The following is a 21,239-nucleotide window of genomic DNA, read 5'->3' on the forward strand; positions in this document are numbered from 1 at the left end:
CATGGTATGCTGAAGCCATGGTTTGGAAAAAGGCATTGTAGTATGTTTTTATCTGTGGGAATTACTGGCAAGTATAATTGAGAGATTCTAAATACTGTAGTTGTTTACTTCCCTTTTGAATTTGGCTTCAATAATTTTCGTCTTGCTTTTTTTAAAATAACCATTGGATTATTCTGTAAGACCCAGGGTACAAGCTAAACTATGATTGTTTTATTGATTTTATATCTTTTAAAGATTTAAAGTTTCCTCCCACCAAAAATAGTTTAAAAAAATATTTCAACAGAGAAGAGTGGAATGAATGTTCATGTGCCCATTCCTCAGCCTCAACATTTATCAACTCTTTGTTATCTCTACCCACTCCCTTTCTCCAGTTCCCAGTTATTTTGATGCAATCCCTTGGTCATGAAACATCATCTGTAAATATTTCAGGATGTATTTCTGAAAGACAGACTTTCATTTCTAGACTTATACAGTAGAATCCTCACCTGTTGGGGAATTTACTAAAGTTCTGAACACTCAAATTGTGTTTGGGATATTAGAGTGATATAAAGGAAAAGTGAGATCCTATAAATGGGCTAAATGGAAAAAGCGAAATACCTGATGAGCAGATGTACCAAAAAACAATAGAGGGGTGACAATGAAAAAACCCTTCAATAGCTTTTAAGTGCCCATGTGGAAAAAAGACAGATGAGCATTTTAAAAACAAGTTTCTTTATTTTGAGAGAGAGAGTGAGTGAGCATAAGCAGGGGAGGGGCAGAGAGAGAGGGGCACAGAGAGAGAATCCCAAACAGGCTCCACGCTGTCAGTGCAGAGCCCAATGCAGGGCTTGATCTCATGAACTGTGAGATCATGATGTGAGCTGAAATCAAGAATCGGATGTGTAACCAACTGAACCTGCCAGGCGCCCCAGCTTTTTTGAACACCTAGTGTGTGTCTACATTCTGTACAGGTCAGTGGGGGAATGAAGCCAAGTGTATTTCATACTATTTGAGATAGAAATTCTGCCAATACCATACTGTCTTGATGCTTACAGCTTTGTAGTAGAGGTATTGGGACAAAAACAGACACATAGACCAATGGAATAGAATAGGGATCCCAGAATTAGACCCACAAAGGTATGGCCAACTAATCTTTGACAAAGCAGGAAAGAATATCCAATGGAAAAAAAGACAGTCTCTTTAGCAAATGGTGTTGGGAGAACTGGAGAGCAACATGCAGACGAATGAAACTAGACCACTTTCTTATACCACTGACAAAAATAAACTCAAAATGGATAAAGGACCTGAATGTGAGACAGGAAACCATCAAACCCCTAGAGGAGAAAGCAGGAAAAAAACCTCTCTGACCTCAGCCACAGCAATTTCTTACTTGACACATCTCCAAAGGCAGGGGAATTAAAAGCAAAAATGAACTACTGGGACCTCATCAAGATAAAAAGCTTCTGCACTGCAAAGGAAACAATCAACAAAACTAAAAGGCAACCAACGGAATGGGAAAAGATATCTGCAAATGCCATATTGGATAAAGGGCTAGTATCCAAAATCTATAAAGAACTCACCAAACTCCACATCTGAAAAACAAATAATCCAGTGAAGAAATGGGCAGAAGAATAGACACTTCATGAATTGGCACTTTTCCAAAGAAGACATCCAGATGCCCAACAGACACTTCTCAACGTCACTCCTCATCAGGGAAATACAAATCAAAACCACACTGAGATACCACCTCAGTCTGGTCAGAGTGGCTAAAATGAACAAATCAGGAGACTATGGATGCTGGCGAGGATGTGGAGAAATGGGAACCCTCTTGCACTATTGGTGGGAATGCAAATTGGTGCAGCCACTCTGGAAAACAGTGTGGAGGTTCCTCAAAAAGTTAAAAATAGATCTACCCTATGATCTAGCAGTAGCACTGCTAGGAATTTACCCAAGGGATACAGGAGTGCTGATGCATGGGGGCACCTGTACCCCAATTTTTATAGGAGCACTTTCAACAATAGCCAAATTATGGAAAGAGCCTAAATGCCCATCAACTGATGAATGGATAAAGAAATTGTGGTTTATATACACAATGGAATACTACATGGCAATGAGAAAGAATGAAATATGGCCTTTTGTAGCAACGTGGATGGAACTGGAGAGTGTGATGCTAAGTGAAATAAGTCATACAGGGAAAGACAGATACCATATGTTTTCACTCTTATGTGGATCCTGAGAAACTTAACAGAAGACCATGGGGGAGGGAATGGGGGAAAAAGTTACAGAGAGGGAGGGAGGCAAACCATAAGAGACTCTTAAATACTGAGAACAAACTGAGGGTCGATGGGGGGTGGAGGAGGGGAAAGTGGGTGATGGGCATTGAGGAGGGCACCTGTTGGGATGAGCACTGTGTGTTGAATGGAAACCAATTTGACAATAAATTATATTTAATATAAAAAAAGAGATAGAAATTGTTTCTAGATTCTTTCTGGAGGGAAATTAAAAGATGTGTACAATGACTGCCAATTAAGATATTTACTGCAATATTATTTATAGCAGTGAAGAACGTCACTCAATAATAGTGAAATGATTAAATGCACATAATATATTTACAAAATAGTATAACATTTTTGTAATCACTAGAAATGATACAATGTGACACCGATTTTATAAAACATCTAGGGCATATTGAAAGACCTGAAGGAAATTAACCCACATACTAACATGAATTAGTAGTGGCTATTTCTTAGGTGTTAGAATTATCAGTGATTTTTATTTCTTCTATTACTTTTTTTTGAAGTGTTGCACATCTGTCAGTGTATATAAGTTAATAAATAATAAACATTTATTGAATACTTTGTGTCAATCACTAAACATTTTTCAACTTTTTTTAAAGGTTTATTTTTTTTTATGTTTTTTTTTTTGTTTGTTTGAGGGAGAGAGAAAGAGTGTGCTAGTGGGCTAGAGGGGCAGAGAAAGAGCGAGTGAGAATCTTAAGCAGGCTTCAAGCTCAGCACAGAGCCCTATGTGGGGCTCAATCCTACAACTGTGAGATCATGATCTGAGCTGAAATCAAGAGTCAGATGCTTAACCAACTGAGCCACTCACGTGCCCCAAACATTTTTCATATTTTATACTTAATTCTCCTAATAACCATAAGAGGTTTTATTATTCTTATTTTGTAGATGAGGCAATGAAAGCATGGAGAGATTGAGTACCTTGACAATTTGATTCTATCCTTCTACATTTACTCTTTGCTCTTTTTTAAAATTTATTTTTTATAGTAATTTCTACACCCACCACGGGGCTTGACTCACAACCCCGATGATCGTTTTCGACTTGTGCTTTGTTTTGTCCCTGTCTCCAGCATTCTGCTCATAGAAATAATGGTACAGTGAACATCTTTGCAAATAAATCTGTGTGTGCATTTCTGATTATCTTCCTAGAAAAACAGGGTCATAAAATTACTGGATCAAAGAATATAAAACATTTTAAAGGCTTCTGATGCAAATTGTGAGATTGCATATGACAAATGATCATTTCTCCTTAAACTTAAGATGTTTTGGGGCTATAAATTTGGGAGAAATAGGTCATCTAATCATCAAGGGGGATTTTTGCTTTCATCACTGTTCTTCTAAAAGACCTTTTTAAGCCTGCTGGAGAGACCGTAAGCAGAAAAAAATAGGAGAGACAAACCGGAGTTTAAAGTGGGGCCATATACTGTTATGACCTTGTGGCCATTTACTTTTTCATTTTTCTGAATAACTTAAAACTTGGATTAGCCCAGCAACCTTTTTATTGCATATTGTTTTATCAAAATGTACAAAATATTTGCATTAAATTTGCATGTAATTTCTTTGATATTTTACCTGATAGGACCTCAGGATCATAATTAGTTGAAATTTCCATTGTGTCATTTCAAAAATAATAGATATAAAAGGTACAACACATTGATTAGAGACTGTAATGGCCCTAGAAACTGTTATTTTTATTTTTTTATTTTTATTTTTATTTTTAAAAAAATTTTTTTTTCAACGTTTATTTATTTTTGGGACAGAGAGAGACAGAGCATGAACGGGGGAGGAGCAGAGAGAGAGGGAGACACAGAATCAGAAACAGGCTCCAGGCTCTGAGCCATCAGCCCATAGCCTGATGCGGGGCTCGAACTCCCGGACCGCGAGATCGTGACCTGGCTGAAGTCGGACGCTTAACCGACTGCGCCACCCAGGCGCCCCAGAAACTGTTATTTTTAAATAAAAAAGACTTTCTCCTCTGTTTTCTGTCCCTCCCCCCCATTTTTTTTTCCCCTAAGGAATCACTCTCTTTTTGTGACAAGGAAAATCCAAAATTTTTGGTTAATTAGCTGACGGTTTCTGTTAAGTGATTAAGGTTTTATTGTCATTCTCTTGAGCATATCTTCTTCCAAAGATGCTGTAGGTGACTTTGATTCAAAGACTAACAGAAGATCTGTGCAGGAGGAGGGAGGTTTTAACTTAAGGGGATCTAGAGAATAATTAATGAAATCAGAAAATTTCTCTGGTGAAGTTACTGAAGACATTAGGATTGAGTTTTCTAGAAAGATAAAGGGTAATCTGGCAGCCTGAAAATTTGTGAGAGGTATAATTGGAATAAATAAAAAAACATTACATTGAAATTTGAAGGCCGTAAATATTTTCAAGGAGAAAAAGTACTATTTTTTACTCTGAATAGTAAAATTATGAAACTACCATAAACGGCAGGTAGAAAATAAACACGAGGAGGATTTTTATCAGGGCTTCTTAACCCATGAGAAACAATTGGATGAGAAAGGTTCATATGTTGCAAAATTAGATATATATGAGCATTTAGAAGGAGAGGCCTTCAGCAGTCTTTCAGATTCTCAAAGGAACGATTCCAAAAAAACTCAAGCTCCTATCAGAGTATAAACGTGACAGGAGGTCAGGAATTTTTGTCTGTTTTATTCACTCCTTTGTCCCTGGTTCCTGGCATGTAGGTCTGCCCAATCAATATTTGTTCAATGTACAATTTCTGTACATTTCTGAATGGCATAGTTACAACAAGAGATTTGTAGCAGTTAGAGATTGGAATACGTTCCGGATTTAGTGAGATTGATTTTACTGGTCTGCTTCTACATTTATTTAAAGTTTTTGTTTTGGTGTTTAAATCTAGAGGAGTAGGGAGAACATTCGTGTGATAATTTTGTGATTGAATTCCTTCTTTTTTTCTATGCCAACATGGAAATGTAATAGGAAAGTTATTCTAAACCATACATATTCATTCATCAGTATATTAGAAAATGTTGTGCTCTGATGCTATTTTCATTCATTCATGAGTGAGACCTTTGTACAAAACTTCCCCTTAAATTTTTGAATGGAAGATTTTGCGAATTGTTTTCATTAGATCAACTAGTATGATACTGGCTAAAAATGTAAAATCAACAAGATGTTGACAAATTTACCTGCAGAGAACGTTGCTTCATCAGCAAGAAATATATGCAGTGAAGCTTTATTTTACCTCACTATCATTATACAGCATTTTTTTTAGCAGGTGATATAGTGTGATCTGTGATTACATTAGTCAGTGTAATAAGTTTCTGTACCCTTTAAAATTGAAATTTGGGAGAAGGTTAAAAAGAATGACAGAAGGGTAAAATGCAAGCCTGTCTTAAAAATTGTAAAAATGAGAACATTTCTAAGATAAGAGAAAAAGTGAATTTCTAAAAATTGAACTGTGACGGGAACTGTAGATTTTATGAACCATCAGTTTTCTCTGTTAAAGGGATGATTGTAAGTTCTTTATATTAGTGATTTTTACCAGTCAGACATGAAAGATATCTGAGTAACTGCTGCCTGTATTTGATTATATGTGAGTAGATTTTTCGTACTTTATAAGATCTCTGTCAGATTTAAAAAATTACTGGATTTTTATATTTTCCATAATTATTTTTGCTACTGTGAATAGGAGCTGTGATTATTCTAAATTTATTTGAAAATGATCGCATCCTTATTCTAAAAGGCTGTCAGAACATTTGGATCATTTTGGTCTTTTGCATCATTTAAAGAGGCCTTGTGAGATTCCCAGAATAATTTTAATAGAAGGGCAGGAATGTGCCCTCATAGATTACATATCTTGCAGTCTGGTTCCTTTCTTTAGTTGAAATCTGATGAGTTTCTAGTCACTACACATTCAAGTATTCAAGTCCAGTTGGGCCTTGAACAGCACAGGTTTCAACTGTGCTGGTCTACTTGTATGTGGATTTTTGTGGATAAAGGCAGTCCAGTACAGTTAATGTATTTTCTCTTATGACTTTCTTAACATTTTTCTCCTTATTGTAAGAATACAGTATATAATACATGCAACATACAAAATAATGTGTTAATCAACTGTGTGTTATCAGTTAGGCTTCCAGTTAACAGCAGGCTATTAGTATTTAAATTTTGGGGGAATCCAATTATACGGTTTTTGACTGTGCAGGGATCAGCACCCTTAACCCTTATATTGTTCAAGAGTCAACTGTGTAAAATACATCCTGAAGTCAAATTTAGAGTGTTGAGTTGGCATCTTGGAAATAACTTAGGCTGATCTTTTTACCCAGGGGGATAACCCTTTTTATAGCATTTTCTAACAACCTTTGCCTTAAAAACAGTGAGCCGGGACTTCATTTCTTTATGAAGCAGCCTTTTCACCAATTATGTAATAATTATTCTGCGTGTGGAGTTGAAATCTACTTTGTGCTAGCCACCATAACTGCCTTACTCTCCTTTTCAGATTAGGAGGTATACAGACAAATACTGAGAATATCATCCTGAACATCACTGAGATTCATTTACTCTTAGTTTTTTTGCTCTGTTTGCTTGAGATGATTATTTTCTCTATCAAAGAAAGACCTACACTTCAAGGGTCTTGAATTAAGATACAATTAAGATACATTCAACTTGTAGATTTCTGTTCTTTATAATTCTAGTAATTCTGTTCAGAGAGGAAGTGAGGTTAATGTGCCATCTGAACCCCGATTCAACTTTCTCTTTTACTTTTGGACTGAAGGGAAATAAGGCTGTCCTTGGAGGACCTCATTTGACCTGAGATCCTCCCAAGCACCAGAGCTGGGCCATTGTTCTCTTTATTTATTGCACATGGAAGCTTCTAGATAATTTTTCTTGCTGCAGGTTTAAAGCCTTGCCCCTTCAAAGCTATTTGTCTATTTATAGTCTCTTCAGTGTTGTTAAATACCAACTGACCTCCCCAAGTCACTCTTGTTTATATGACTTTTTTCTTTTAGAATAAGAAACTATACCATTGATTACATGTGTACCATGACCACAGTTACCTAATCTGTTTGACCTGAACCATGTGAAAAGTAGTAATATCAAAGTAGTAATAGAAATTACTCTTTTTGTAGATGAAATACTCCTTACATTAATCAAGTGAAATGAAAATTAAAACGAGTCCCATGTTAATATATGGAGACAAGATGGAAAAAACAATTGACATGCAGAAAGAAACCCCAAACCAAAACAAAAACAATAAAAACCACCCCTGCTAAAAATGATTATAACCCATAAAGAAGGTCAAGGAGGTATAAACCAACTATTTCCTAGGGTAACCAAAGTGAAAGTTGGAAATAGGAAGATTATGTATCTATTAAGGAGGTATTGGAAATACTAGATGGACATTGGGAAGTCTTAAAATGACACAGTGCCCTGACAGCGTGGTTACAAGAGAAAACATATTTTTATAAAAAGCTTGGCTTAAGCTCTTGCTATGTCTGAACAAGAGGCTCATTCAAAAGTGAAGCAAAACGAAAGACCTGGGCATGCTGGTACAAATCAGACCTCTTTGAAGTAGTTGTAGTATTCCTGAAACTGATTTGTACTCCAGTGGTAACTGGTTTAGTGATTTGTCCTAGAAGATGAAGTGAAAGTTTAAATTTCATTAAACATGGACTATTGCATGACTGTACTTCCCACTATGGACAGAAAAGATCTGTTGCAAATAAAAGCTTTATTTGCTTTGAGGGAGAAATGATTCCATGAACCTAAGATGATGATACTTTAGTATCAAGAATTTTGGCAGAGTTGTAGATATCATTTTGTTAACAGGTTAAGAAATATTTGGTGGGGCAGTCAAAAATTCGACTTAAGTTCAGGGGTGCCTGGGTGGCTCAGTCGGTTGGGTGTCCAACTCTTGATCTCAGCTCAGGTCATGATCTCACGGTTCTGTGGGTTCGAGCCCCACCATTGGTCTCTGAGCTGATGGCACAGAGCATGCTTGGGATTCTGTCTCTCACCCTCTATCTCTCATTCTCAAAACCAAACCCGCTCACTCTCTCTCGCGCTCAAAAACAAACATTAAAAAAATCTTTAAAAATATTTCTAGTATGTCTGAATGATATTGGTTATGAATAGGTGCAGATGAATTAGTGTCTTATTCATATTTACCAGTTTTTTTGGCTTCACAGATTTGGTTTTAGTCATGATTTAGTTGATTATGCCTGTGAACAAATGGAATATCATATTTCTAACTTGGCTAAAGGAATTTTAAATAAAGGTTAAGTACAAAAATAATATTTTAGAGAGTAGTTAGTCTCTTCTCTTGGATTGAGGATTAAATTCACTAAATAGAGAATAGTAAGAAACCAGTTATAATTTAAAATGAAGGTGAGTTTGAGTTTTCAATGCCAGAGTTAAAAATGTAGCCTATTTACTGAAAAATGCCGCTACTGAATGTGTACCATCACATGAGTTCTTATGTATAGTAAAATGACCACTCCCTGCTTAGTAACCATCACATTATTAGAGGTGTGGTATAATAATTCATAATCCATGTCTCCCTCAGTTAATATAATTGGACTTTGAAGAATATGTATCTCAAACTTCTCTGTAGATGAGATAAATATTAGGCCTTGTAGATATATGAACTATTTTGCCAACTATTTATTTTAGCAAATAAAATAAAAATATATTAAATGTATTATTGCTTAATGAAGGTATTGACATGTTAGTTCAGTCATTGACATTAGTAAAAGCATTACGTGTCACTGCAAAGAGAACAAAGGGAGTGGGAAACTGTAGATTAAAAGGGATTTAATTGACCCAGTAACAGTTGCCTGTATGGATTTTGTTTAGATCTGGATTGGAACAGACTTTAAAAAAAAGAAAACACTTATGAGACAGTTGAGGAAATTTGAGCATTGATTTGGCATTTGATGTTATGAAGAAATTTATTATTAATTTACTGTAGATATTATAATGATATTGGCTTATGCTTCAAAAGCAAATCTTTATCTTTTTTATTTTTATTTATTTTTACAATTTTTAAATTTTAAAAATTTACTTCCAAGTTAGTTAGCAGATAATGTAATAATGATTTTGGGAGTAGAATCCAGTGATTCATCCCCTACATACCCAGTGCCCATCCCAAGTGTCTTCCGTAATGCGCTTTGCCGATTTGGCCCATCCCCTCACCCATAACCCCTCCAGCAACCCTCAGTTCTGTATATTAAGAGTCACTTATGTTTTTTTCCCCATCTCTGTTTTTATATTATTTTTGCTTCCCTTCCCTTCTGTTCATTTATTTTGTGTCTTAGATTCTACATATGAGTGAAATCCTATGATACCTGCCTTTCTCTGACTAATTTTGCTTAGCATAATACACTCTGGTTTCATCCATGTGGTTGCAAATGGCAAGATTTCATTCTTTTTGATTGCCGAGTAATACTCCATTGTATATATATGCCACGTCGTCTTTATCCATCCATCCATCGATGGACATTTGGGCTCTTTCCGTACTTTGGCTATTGTCGATAGTGCTGCTATAAATATTTGGGTGCATGTGCCCCTTTGAAACAGCACACCTGTATCCTTGGGTAAATACCTAATAGTGCAATTGCTGGATCGTAGGGTAGTTCTATTTTTAATTTTTTGAGGAAACTCCTTACTGGTTTCCAGAGTGGCTGTACCAGTTTGCACTTTTACCAACAGTGCAAAAAGGGCCCTCTCTCTCTCTCTGCATCCTCACCAGTATCTGTTGTTGCCTGAGTTGTTAATGTTGGCCATACTGACAGGTGTCAGGTGGTATCTCATTGTGGTTTTGATTTGCATTTCCCTGATGATGAGTGGTGTTGAGCATTTTTTCATGTGTCTGTTAGCCATCTGGATGTCTTCTTTGGAGAAGTGTCTATTCATGTCTTTTGCCCATTTCTTCACGGGATTGTTTTTTGGGTGTTGAGTTTGATAAGTTGTTTATAGATTTTGGATACTAGCCCTTTATCTGGTATGTCATTTGTAAATATCTTCTCCCATTCCATCGGTTGCCTTTAGTTTTGCTGATTGTTTCCTTCACCGTGCAGAAGCTTTTTATCTTAAAACAAATTTTTTTTTTAATGTTTATTTATTTTTGAGAGAGAGAGAGAGACAGCAGCAGAGTGTGAGCAAGGTTGGAGTAGAGAGGGAGACATAGAATCTGAAGCAGGCTTCAGGCTCTGAGCTGTCAGCACAGAGCCCAATGCAGGGCTTGAGCTCACGAACCTTGAGATCATGACCTGAGCTGAAGTCGAACACTTAACTGACTGAGCCATCCAGGTGCCCCCAGAAGCTTTTTATCTTGATGAGGTCCCAATAGTTCATTTTTACTTTTGTTTCCCTTGCCTCTGGAGACGTGTTGAGTAAGAAGTTGCTGCAGGTAAGGTCAAAGAGGTGTTTGCCTGCTTTCTCCTCCAGGATTTTGATAGCTTCCTGTCTTATGTTTAGGTCCTTCATCCATCTTGAGTTCATTTTTGTGTGTGGTGTAAGAAAGTGGTCCAGGTTCATTTTTCTGCATGTCGATGTCCAGTTTTACCAGCACCATTTGCTGAAGAGACTGTCTTTATTTCCATTGGATATTCTTTCCTGCTTTGTCAAAGATTAGTTGGCCATACATTTGTGGGTCCATTTCTGGGTTTTCTATTCTGTTCCATTGATCCGAGTGCCTGTTTTTGTGCCAGTACCATGCTGTCTTGATGATTACAGCTTTGTTGTTTTTTTTTTTAATGTTTATTTATTTTTGAGACAGAGAGAGACAGAGCATGAACGGGGGAGGGTCAGAGAGAGAGGGAGACACCGAATCTGAAGCAGGGTCCAGGCTCTGAGCTGTCAGCACAGAGCCCGATGTGGGGCTCGAACTCTTGAACTGTGAGATCATGACCTGAGCTGAAGTCGAACGCTCAACCTACTGAGCCACCCAGGCATCCCAATTACAGCTTTGGTAGTACATCTTGAAGTCTGGAATTGTGATGCCTCCAGCTTTGGTTTTGTTTTTCAGGATTGCTTTGGATATTTGGGGTCTTTTGGGGTTCCATGCAAATTTTAGGATTGTTTGTTCTAGCTCTGTGAAGAATGCTGGTGTTATTTTGATAGGGATTGCATTGAATATGTAGATTGCTTTGGGTAGTATCAACATTTTAACAATATTTTTTCTTCCAATCCATGAACATGGAATAGTTTTCCATCTTTCTGTGTCTTCAATTTTTTTCATAAGCTTTCTGTAGTTTTCAGTGTATAGATTTTTCACCTCTTTGGTTAGTTTTATTGCTAGGTATTTTATGATTTTTGGTGCAATTGTAAGTGGAATTAATTCTTTGATTTCCCTTTCTGCTGCTTCATTATTGGTGTATAGAGATGCAACCAATTTCTGTGCATTGATTTTATATCCTGTGACTTTGCTGAAATCATGAATCAGTTCTAGCAGGTTTTTGGAAAAAGCAAATCTTTACCTTAGAGATACATACAGAATATCTACAGATGAAGTGGTATAATGTCAGGAATTTGTTTGAGGATAATCCAGAGTGGTGGTAGAGGGGTTGAGGGGTGGGTAGGAGATATCAATGAAACATGATTTGCTGGGAGTTTATAATGGTGGAGTCATTATACTATTCTGAATAATTTTGCATTAGTTTGAATTTTTTTGTGATAAAGATTTAGAACAAATCTAATGCGACATTGTTCAAAGGATACTGGGAACACTAGGTGACACTGCTATATAATGTATTCAGAAATTAAGATGGATATGAGCAACAAATGTACTTATAAGCATGTCTTATGTATAAATCTTGTATTTTGTTTTTCTTTAGAGCTGAAGCCATTTATTTGAATCTTGGATGATTAGCACCTAAATGCTTAACTCTCAAAACTACTCAAGAGTCCCACAGTCAGGATTAGATGACTCAAGTTACCACCAAGAAATTACTGTCTTAAGTTCTCCGGTAAGATTATACCAATATTCTAAAGGCTAAATAGTGACTATGAAGGCTAAAAAGATTCTTAAATGCTATATTTGAGCCACTAGCTTCTATTAGAATTCTTTTAATGTTTGTTTACTTTTGAGAGAGAGAGCGTGTGTGTGAGCTGGGGAGGGACAGAGGGAGAGGGAGACAGAGGATCCCAAGTGGGCTCTGTGCTGACAGTATAGAGCCTGATGCAAGGCTCGAACTCAACCACCATGAGATCATGACCTGAGCCAAAGTCAGACACTTAACTGACTGAGCTACCCAGGAGCTTCTATAATTTTTTAATCCCGACTACTGTGGCAGGAGATGGAAGTTGTGATAACCAACCAAAGATCTTAGAAATATCAACATGCAACAAGGCTTTATGGCATTTCCTGCTCACAGATTCAGCTAGTAATGGGTACAGTCTTGCCTCTGGAATGCCTTGTTTTCCCCTTGCTATATGTCTCAGGATGGATCTTCCCGAAGCTGATGGTGAAAAGGAGTTTGGCTTCCAGGATGTTCATTGGGGATCAACACCTGTAAAGAGAGGAGGTTAGGAAATAGATTAGGCAGAGGAAATTGAATTGCAATTCAGACTTAACAAAGCTTTGGCCACCCTACAGGAAGTTCTGCAGTTGTGAGGGTTTCTTTCCCTCCATAAGTAAATAGTAAGCTCTTTGGGGACAGAGACCTATTTTCAATGCCCTTGCACAGGCCATTGTAAAGCTGCTCAGCAAATATTTGTGGAATGAAAGAAATCTGAGTAATATCTTGTGGGTTTTTTTAGTTTTTGTTTTTGTTTTTTTTTCTGTAACACCCAAGCCTTGCCTGTCCTTTCCCCAGATGAAAGTGCAGCTTAGAGCAATGGGGTTAATGGAGACACAGGTGGTTGTCCTCTATATCATGAGCAAACATGGAGGTAACTTGCCCTCTATAATCAGCCTGCTATAAACCACTGTTTCTGGGATCCATAAGATAAGGAGGACCTGCATCGGGGCCCAAGGAGAACCACTAACAGGAGTTGTAAAGAATATGAGATCCTAGGGGGAAGGCGGGGAGAAGATCCCGGAAGACACAGTGACAGCTTCTCGGTACTGAGGCATATGGATTATGGTTCTGACCTGTTGTTTTTTTTTCTGTGTGGGGGGAATAGGCTGTTCGGATACGAATTTTTATCCTTTTTTTTTTTTTAATTTTTTTTTCAATGTTTTTTATTTATTTTTGGGACAGAGAGAGACAGAGCATGAACGGGGGAGGGGCAGAGAGAGAGGGAGACACAGAATCGGAAACAGGCTCCAGGCTCCGAGCCATCAGCCCAGAGCCTGACGCGGGGCTCGAACTCACGGACTGCGAGATCGTGACCTGGCTGAAGTCGGACGCTTAACCGACTGCCGCCACCCAGGCGCCCCGAATTTTTATCCTTTTATGCTCAAGGGTTAAGAGAACATCTTAGAAGTCTTTTTTTTAAAGTCAACTTGTGTTCTAGTAAGTATGGTCCTGCTTTAGTCTTTCATTTGATTTCCTTGTTTTTCCCTCATTTTTACTGTAGGATTCCCTGAGACAGGATATGTGTTAATAAATCCTCTAAAATTTCCCTGAACTTTACTAATGTATTATTTACTGCCTTGCATGTAGAGACCTTCAATTATTACCTTTTAAATGAATGAAATAAAAAAAAATTGATTCTACACCATAATTAATGTGTTGTAGAATAAGTGTTTAATAAGGATTACACTCAGCAATTCAGGACCAGAAAGTTGCTTGTTTTTACATTACAGGTTTTTGTATAAGACTTTTTTAATTTTTTTTTTTAATTTTTTTTTTTCAACGTTTATTTATTTTTGGGACAGAGAGAGACAGAGCATGAACGGGGGAGGGGCAGAGAGAGAGGGAGACACAGAATCGGAAACAGGCTCCAGGCTCTGAGCCATCAGCCCAGAGCCCGACGCAGGGCTCGAACTCACGGACCGCGAGATCGTGACCTGGCTGAAGTCGGACGCTTAACCGACTGCGCCACCCAGGCGCCCCAAGACTTTTTTAATTTTTAAGTAATCTCTACACCCAACATGGGGCTTGAACATAACAACCCCAAGATCGAGAGTCACATGCTCTTCTGACTGAGCAAGTGTTCCTATACATGACAATTTTTTCTGATGCCTATTTAGACTCTTTTATGCTTCATCTTTTAAAATATGTAAATTACTTTCTTCATGTTGACTATTAGAAGAAGGAGATTGTACTTGTGTTTCACTGGGTGAATTACATTTATTTATTTTTCATGATTAACATGTATATCCTTCAAAGTTTTAAATTTGATTATTTAGGGAGTTTATGCCTTATCTGATCCTTCTGTATTTTTATGTCCTTCTTGCTTACTTAGTACCCCACCAGAGGGCAGGCAAAGGAAAGGAGAAAAGAAGATACTGATTTCAGTTCCCAAATTCTTACATAGGCACCTTTCACTTGCATATGTTGTTGTGCTTCTGGGTGATGTGAAGACCATAGGATCATCTGCCTTTTGCTATTTTAAAATATTTAGTAGAATGCTCAGTTATTTGGAATTAAATTATGTAAGGTTGATTTCCGGGATTATAGAACTAAATAAGTATACTTTAAATTCTTCAACTTTATATTCTCAGATCCATGTATTTTTAAGTTATCCATCTTTTCTTGGTAATTCATGCCACTGTTTTCATTGCTACTATTGATCATTACGATTGACTGTAAGGAGAAGATTTTGTGTTTAAAAGTACACTAGAATGTTCACAATACAGTGTAAAGTTTAAAACACTCCTTTCAACGTCCCATAACACTTGATGTTTCTGAGGTGATCAGGGAATTTTCAGAATGATAAGAATTATCTTTTGAAATTCAAGTTACTGTTTTGCTCTTTTGCTGGAAGTTTCTTTAAAAGAAAGACACGCCTCAAACGAAAGTAAATTTGCCTGAACATTATCACAGCATAGGTTTTAAAGTCTAGATGAGGACGCTAAATATTTTATGGTCTCAGTATGGCCGTTAACACCCATTGTACACGGACACTAGATGTGTATATGAAGTGCAGTTTCATGGTCTCTAGCTGTTTGGCCTGTTATCAGTACGAACAGCAAATGGTGTCCAAATCAGCTTCAAAACAGCTGGCAGTTGACTTGCTGGCATTTAGCACCACCTAAGTACACAATGACAGTTTTTTGCTCTTTGACACAAAGAATGTACCTTCCCTTCTCACCGGGAAGCTGGTGCAACCATCTTTCTGTGTGCTTTTGGATCTAGTAATGCAGAAGAACCTTAAAATGGATTTTTTAAAGAGAGTCGTTCCTCCCATTCTTTCGGGAGATGTGGTTTTGGACACTAGAGATAGTTTTCGGGAAAGCTCCCCAAGATTACTTAAGATGAAACGTCTTAGTTTACTTTCATCAGAGAAGATTGTAGATGAGAAAGATGGAATCCATTTCTGTCACACTAATTGTGACAAACACCAGCATCACCAACTAGGTAAAGTAAAAATGTACTATTTTCAATTCTTTAAAATACTTTAGGAAAGGAAAATTATTTTTCTAAGTACCGTTCTAACGAGCATACGTTTTTGTTTTGAAGATCAAGTTTATTAAAAATGTTTAATATCGTAAATGTCTATTTGATCTAATTTTTTTTATAGTATCCAAGTTTTTGTTTTGAGTTTAGATGGAGAAATATTGATGGTATGGATCAAGATGAAGCCATTAATACAGTAAAAAGTTTGGTGATCTTTGGAAAATATTTTGATGAACAAAGTATTATATTTATTGAAACAATGTTACTGGTACAACCTATGGGATATGTAAATGAAAATTAAGATACAGGTTTTATCTATCACTATAGAAGCCACTTATTTTGTTTAAAAAATATATCCCATTCTTACAAAAAAAAAATATATATATATATATCCCACTCTTTGTTCTAAAGATAGTGACTATTTGGAATAAAATATCAAAAAAGTCACATCTTTGAATATAATGATTATTTTGTGTCATAGTATCTTTGTTTTCTTTAATCCAGCAATATTGAATTTGGTGTCTTTTAAAGTCTGAGAGAATAGTATTTCTTATAAATTAAGAGAAAAATCAGCTGTGTGTATAGCAGCTGGCAAATATAAGACAGGAAAATCCTTTAGGAAGAATATGGAAAAATGCTCTAAGTTTTTACATTTTTGATTAAAACACTTTAAAATGTTAAAATGTTTTGTATGATTATGACCTTTTTAAAATTTTATTTTTAATTTTTTAAAATTTACATCCCAATTAGTTAGCATATAGTGCAACAATGACTTCAGGAGTAGATTCCTTAGTGCCCCTTACCCATTTAGCCCATCCCCCCTCCCACAACCCCTCCAGTAACCCTCAGTTTGTTCTCCATATGTATGAGTCTCTTCTGTTTTGTCTCCCTCCCTGTTTTTATATTATTTTTGTTTCCCTTCACTTATGTTCATCTGTTTTGTCTCTTAAAGTCCTCATATGAGTGAAGTCATATGATATTTGTCTTTCTTTGACTGACTAATTTCACTTAGCATAATACCTTCCAGTTCCATTCACATAGTTGCAAATGGCAAGCTTTCATTCTTTTTGATTGCTGAGCAATACTCCATTGTATATATATATACCACATCTTCTTTATCCATTCATCCATCAATGGGCATTTGGGCTCTTTCCATACTTTAGCTATTGTTGGCTATTGTTGATAGTGCTGCTATAAACATGGGGGTGCATGTGTCCCTCTGAAACAGCACACCTGTATCCCGTGGATAAATGCCTAGTAGTGCAATTGCTGGGTCATAGGGTAGTTCTAGTTTTAGTTTTAGGAACCTGCATATTGTTTTCCAGAGTGGCTGTACCAGCTTGCATTCCCATGATTATGAACTTTTTAATCTTAGGGAATAAATAACTGCTCATATAAATTAATGTGATATTTAGTAGAAAGAAGAGTTTCTGTAAGCTCTCTTAAGTTTTTTATAGCTGTTTTCTATGCATATTTTCATATGCACATGCACATTTTTATTTCTAGAATTTAAAAATGAGATTTACTATCCAAACTCCTCTGATACTTGCCTTTTCTTTTAATACATCATAAACATCTCTCTGTCTCACTTAAAGTGCTCTCCGTTGTTGTATATAATAGTTTATTCAATCAGTGTCTTAAACTGATGAACATTTAGAATGATTTTAATTTTTAGTTATTAAAAATAATTATGTAACAAATATTCATTTATATCACTTTTTACCTCTGTATGATTACTTCTCAGTATAAATTTCTTTGTACATTTTAAATTTGAATACACAATGCCAAGTTACCATTCACAAATTTCTCAATTTAAGCTCCCCAGGGCAGGGCTTGTCCCTGTTTTTTTGTATTCTCCCTATTTCTTGTCAGTTTAAAAAATAGGGTCATATTTATGAGAAACCGTATATTTTGTTTTAAAAATATCAATTGTGTAAAAGAAAGGAGAAGGGAATTTAAGTTTTCAGAAGAAATTTATGTTGGCATTTACAATGTAATGGTTAGAAGTCATTTTTATGCTCTTCACATATTTGGGTGGATGAAGTAAAGGTGAGGCCACTGATGGATTAGTGTGTCTTAATTCAAATTAAAATTTGTAGGGGAACCTGTGTGGCTCAGTTGGTTCAGCATTCGACTCTTGATTTTGGCTTAGGTCAGGATCTCCTGGTTCGTGACACCAAGCCCCGGGACGGGCTCTACGTTGACAGTGTGGAGCCTACTTGGGATTCTCTTCCTCTCTCTCTCTCTCTCTCTCTCTCTCTCTCTCTACTCCCCAACCCCACTGGTGCACACTCTTTCTCTCGCTGTCTCTCTCAATAAATAAATAAACATTTAAATTAAAATCTGTAAGTCATTCAGCCCTTAGTTTTGTGTTCAACAGTGTATGCATATGTGAAACCTATGAATATATTTATATGTGCAGTCATTTAAGCTATTAAAAATTTACTTTAGTGTTCAGTCTTGAATTATCTTAGTTTCCTTACCGTACCAAGGACTGCATGGTTGGACTTGGTGCTTAAATGGTCTCTGCTGTGTCCATTTGTTTAATATGGTTCCTTTTTTTTTTTTTAAGACTATTTTACACATTTTTGAATACAGCACACACGTTACAAAGTGTAATAATAAGATTTGTAATTTATATTAATTTGCAAGTAAGCACTCAATGGTTAAGAATTTTCCCTAGTATTTATCCTTTTACCAATAGTGGTCAAAAGCAAAGCAGAATCATGGAGTGCTGAAGAATCTGTTTGAAATGTCAGAGGCTACAGGTTCTTTGTGGAATAACTATTGCCCAGTTTTTCTCTTCAAGAACAGAATTCAGTTTGGGGCACCTGGGTGGCGCAGTCGGTTAAGCGTCCGACTTCAGCTCAGGTCGTGATCTTGCAATTTGTGAGCCCCGCATCAGGCTCTGTGCTGAAAGCTCAGAGCCTGGAGCCTGCTTTGGATCCTGTGCCTCCCTTTCTCTGCCCCTCCCCTGCTTGTACTCTGTCCCTCTCTGTCTCTTAAATAAACAAACAAATAAATAAATAAGTTTCAAAATATTAGAAACAAATTCAGCTTTATAGAGTGACTTAAAATTAACTTACAGGACTTCTTTGGCAATTTCTGTAGAGAGATTTGGTTTTAAAATGTCTGGTTCTTCAATTTCAAGTTACTGATCAAATTCCTTTTCTTGAATCTCAAGATGTGATACTAAATTTATATTGTAGATAAGAATAAGACACACATGATTCCCAGCCGTCTGCAAATAGGTTGCTTGCAACTCAGCTTGAGTGAATTTTACTTCCTGTTTTCTGGTGGTTCTGGGATAGAGATAATGCAGTAGTTTAGCCAGAAGTCACGCAGATATGACTGGGTGCAGTTCTAAGGGGTGTTACAGTTTTGTTCATGTAATAAAAGGAGAGATCAAGGTTATCAAGAGATTTCATATCACTAATACAGAGAAGGAACTATTCTTTGGAGAGAAACTGGTGTGGAATCTCTCTTTGTACTTGTATCAGGTGCCGAGTTATTTACTTGTTAACTCAAAATGGAAAATGTCATTTTAAGGGATGTTAGGCAAGATTGTAATATGGACTGATAACTATGCTTTGTGAGAGAATCAATTGAGAATAAGCCAATCTGCAATATACAGAAATTTTCCTGGTACTTTTCGACCCTAGAAGTGTTCATAGATATTTGGAGTTTCCTTCACAAAAATATGCGTAGAATTTAAAGGTGTTTTCAGGGTTGATATTTTGAACATTTCTCTTTGCATTTGGTAATTTTTTTCACTTTGTAACTGTCTCTGGATATTAAGTCAACATGACATTTTAAGAATTTTGTAGACATTCTCAAACAGCTGACTGGATTTGCCAGAAATCCTCTGTTTCTCTGTAAAACCTATTTACAGATGCCTGTGGCTGACACTGCACACTGTCCAAAGCCTTTCCCACCATTTTTGCACCCAACAGGTTGGGTTGTGTGGGCTTACCAAGAGTTGGCTGTGTTTTAAGCCGAACCTGTTTATGCCAATTACGCTTGTAATGGTGATCGTGCAATTTAGTTAGGTATTACCTAATTCAGTGAAGTATGAGACTGAAAAGAAGGGGTTGTTTTGGTGTAAACAAGTTTGCTGTGGTCAGACTCCATAAAATGAATTCCTAAAAAACTAAAAAATTAAAAGTGCTCTTGAGCTACATGCAAGTCAGAGAAGGGTGTAAGACTGGAAGGATCTTTCCATCAGATACCTTCAACTTCCCTCTCCACTTTGAGGAAATTGAAATTGGAAATCATAGACGATGTCCATGGGTTGGATTTTGGGCAAGGCAGACAGTGCTGTGATCAGCAAATTCACCTTAAGGACTTGGCACTATATCAAAATGCCAGGAATAAACCATGGACTTTATATTTTAAGTTAAAATAAAACCTTCAGTGGACCTATTGATCTTTGTTTCCCCTGATTCCAACTTTAATGGCGATTTTTGATTATATGATTAGTTAATAGTTACAATTTATAGTAGAGGAACTCCTACTACTACTATTACATAACGCCATATAGTTGTGTAATATTGCAATTTTGTTAAAGAAGTAAATTGCTTATTTTCTGCCCCAAATTCTTTATTACAAAAAAAAAAAAAGGACCCAAGGTGTTCATGGGATGTAATCTTATTCATAACTGTGCTTAAATATCCATATATTTTTGGTGTAGAGTTCTAATGTGATCAAAGACTGATTTCACTGATGAGATATTAGTAGAATTGTGTACATAATATCTGTCTTCAGGCATAAAAGTTGGTGGGGAGAAAATGCCCTTCGCTGATCGAGAATATACTACAATGTTGTCTGACCACTAAAGAACAATGACTATTAGGCTTGGTCATGAGTCAGATCCTAAGAATCAGGCAGTGTGTTTCCACAGGCTTCTGTTGTGACAGCTGCAAAGTCCTTGCATCTCCAAGATTGGGTTATTTTTATTCTGATGGAATCAACCTTAATTTTGTTGTTGTTCATTCTGTTTTGAGTCAAGAATAAGTGAGTGTAAATATAGTATAAGATTGATTTTTATAATTCACCAAGAACAGAGGTAATGACACGTTGAACAGGACTGAGTATATATCAACATTACGGATGGAAGAAGCTTTTGAGCACCTTCTGTATTCTGGGCATTGTTTCCTTGTTTTGTTTTACCCATAACTTAAGTGGTCTGTTTTGTCTACCTGTTTAATGCATACCTGTTCTCTTTCTCCCTCAAGTAGAATGTAAGTTGAGCATAGAGTTTCCTCTGCCTACTGATGTGTTCCAGGGCTTGGAACGTAATAGTTTCTCAATAAATACTGGTTGAATGAGCAAGTATTCTCCAAGTCTTTCTGAAAACCTTGTGAGAAAGGTTGTTTCTAAAAAAAATTTTTTTAACGTTTACTTATTTTTTGAGACAGAGAGAGACAGAACATGAACGGGGGAGGGTCAGAGAGAGGGAGACACAGAATCTGACACAGGCTCC

General features: G+C 36.6%; 1 protein-coding gene across 3 annotated transcripts in view; it reads left to right on the forward strand.

Moving 5' to 3' along the window:
• The window catches only part of FRYL (FRY like transcription coactivator), a 274,545-nt gene that overhangs the window by 59,190 nt on the left and 194,116 nt on the right, over window positions 1-21,239 (forward strand). For all 3 annotated transcript variants that reach the window (XM_040484078.1, XM_040484071.1, XM_040484087.1), the window contains one exon: window positions 12,086-12,217. The gene's annotated coding sequence lies outside the window, so the exon portion shown is untranslated. The remainder of the gene's footprint in view (window positions 1-12,085; window positions 12,218-21,239) is intronic.

The sequence above is a fragment of the Herpailurus yagouaroundi genome, unplaced genomic scaffold (assembly GCF_014898765.1).
Source record: "Herpailurus yagouaroundi ecotype Mexico unplaced genomic scaffold, PumYag 28, whole genome shotgun sequence".
Classification (NCBI taxonomy): Eukaryota; Metazoa; Chordata; class Mammalia; order Carnivora; family Felidae; genus Herpailurus; species Herpailurus yagouaroundi.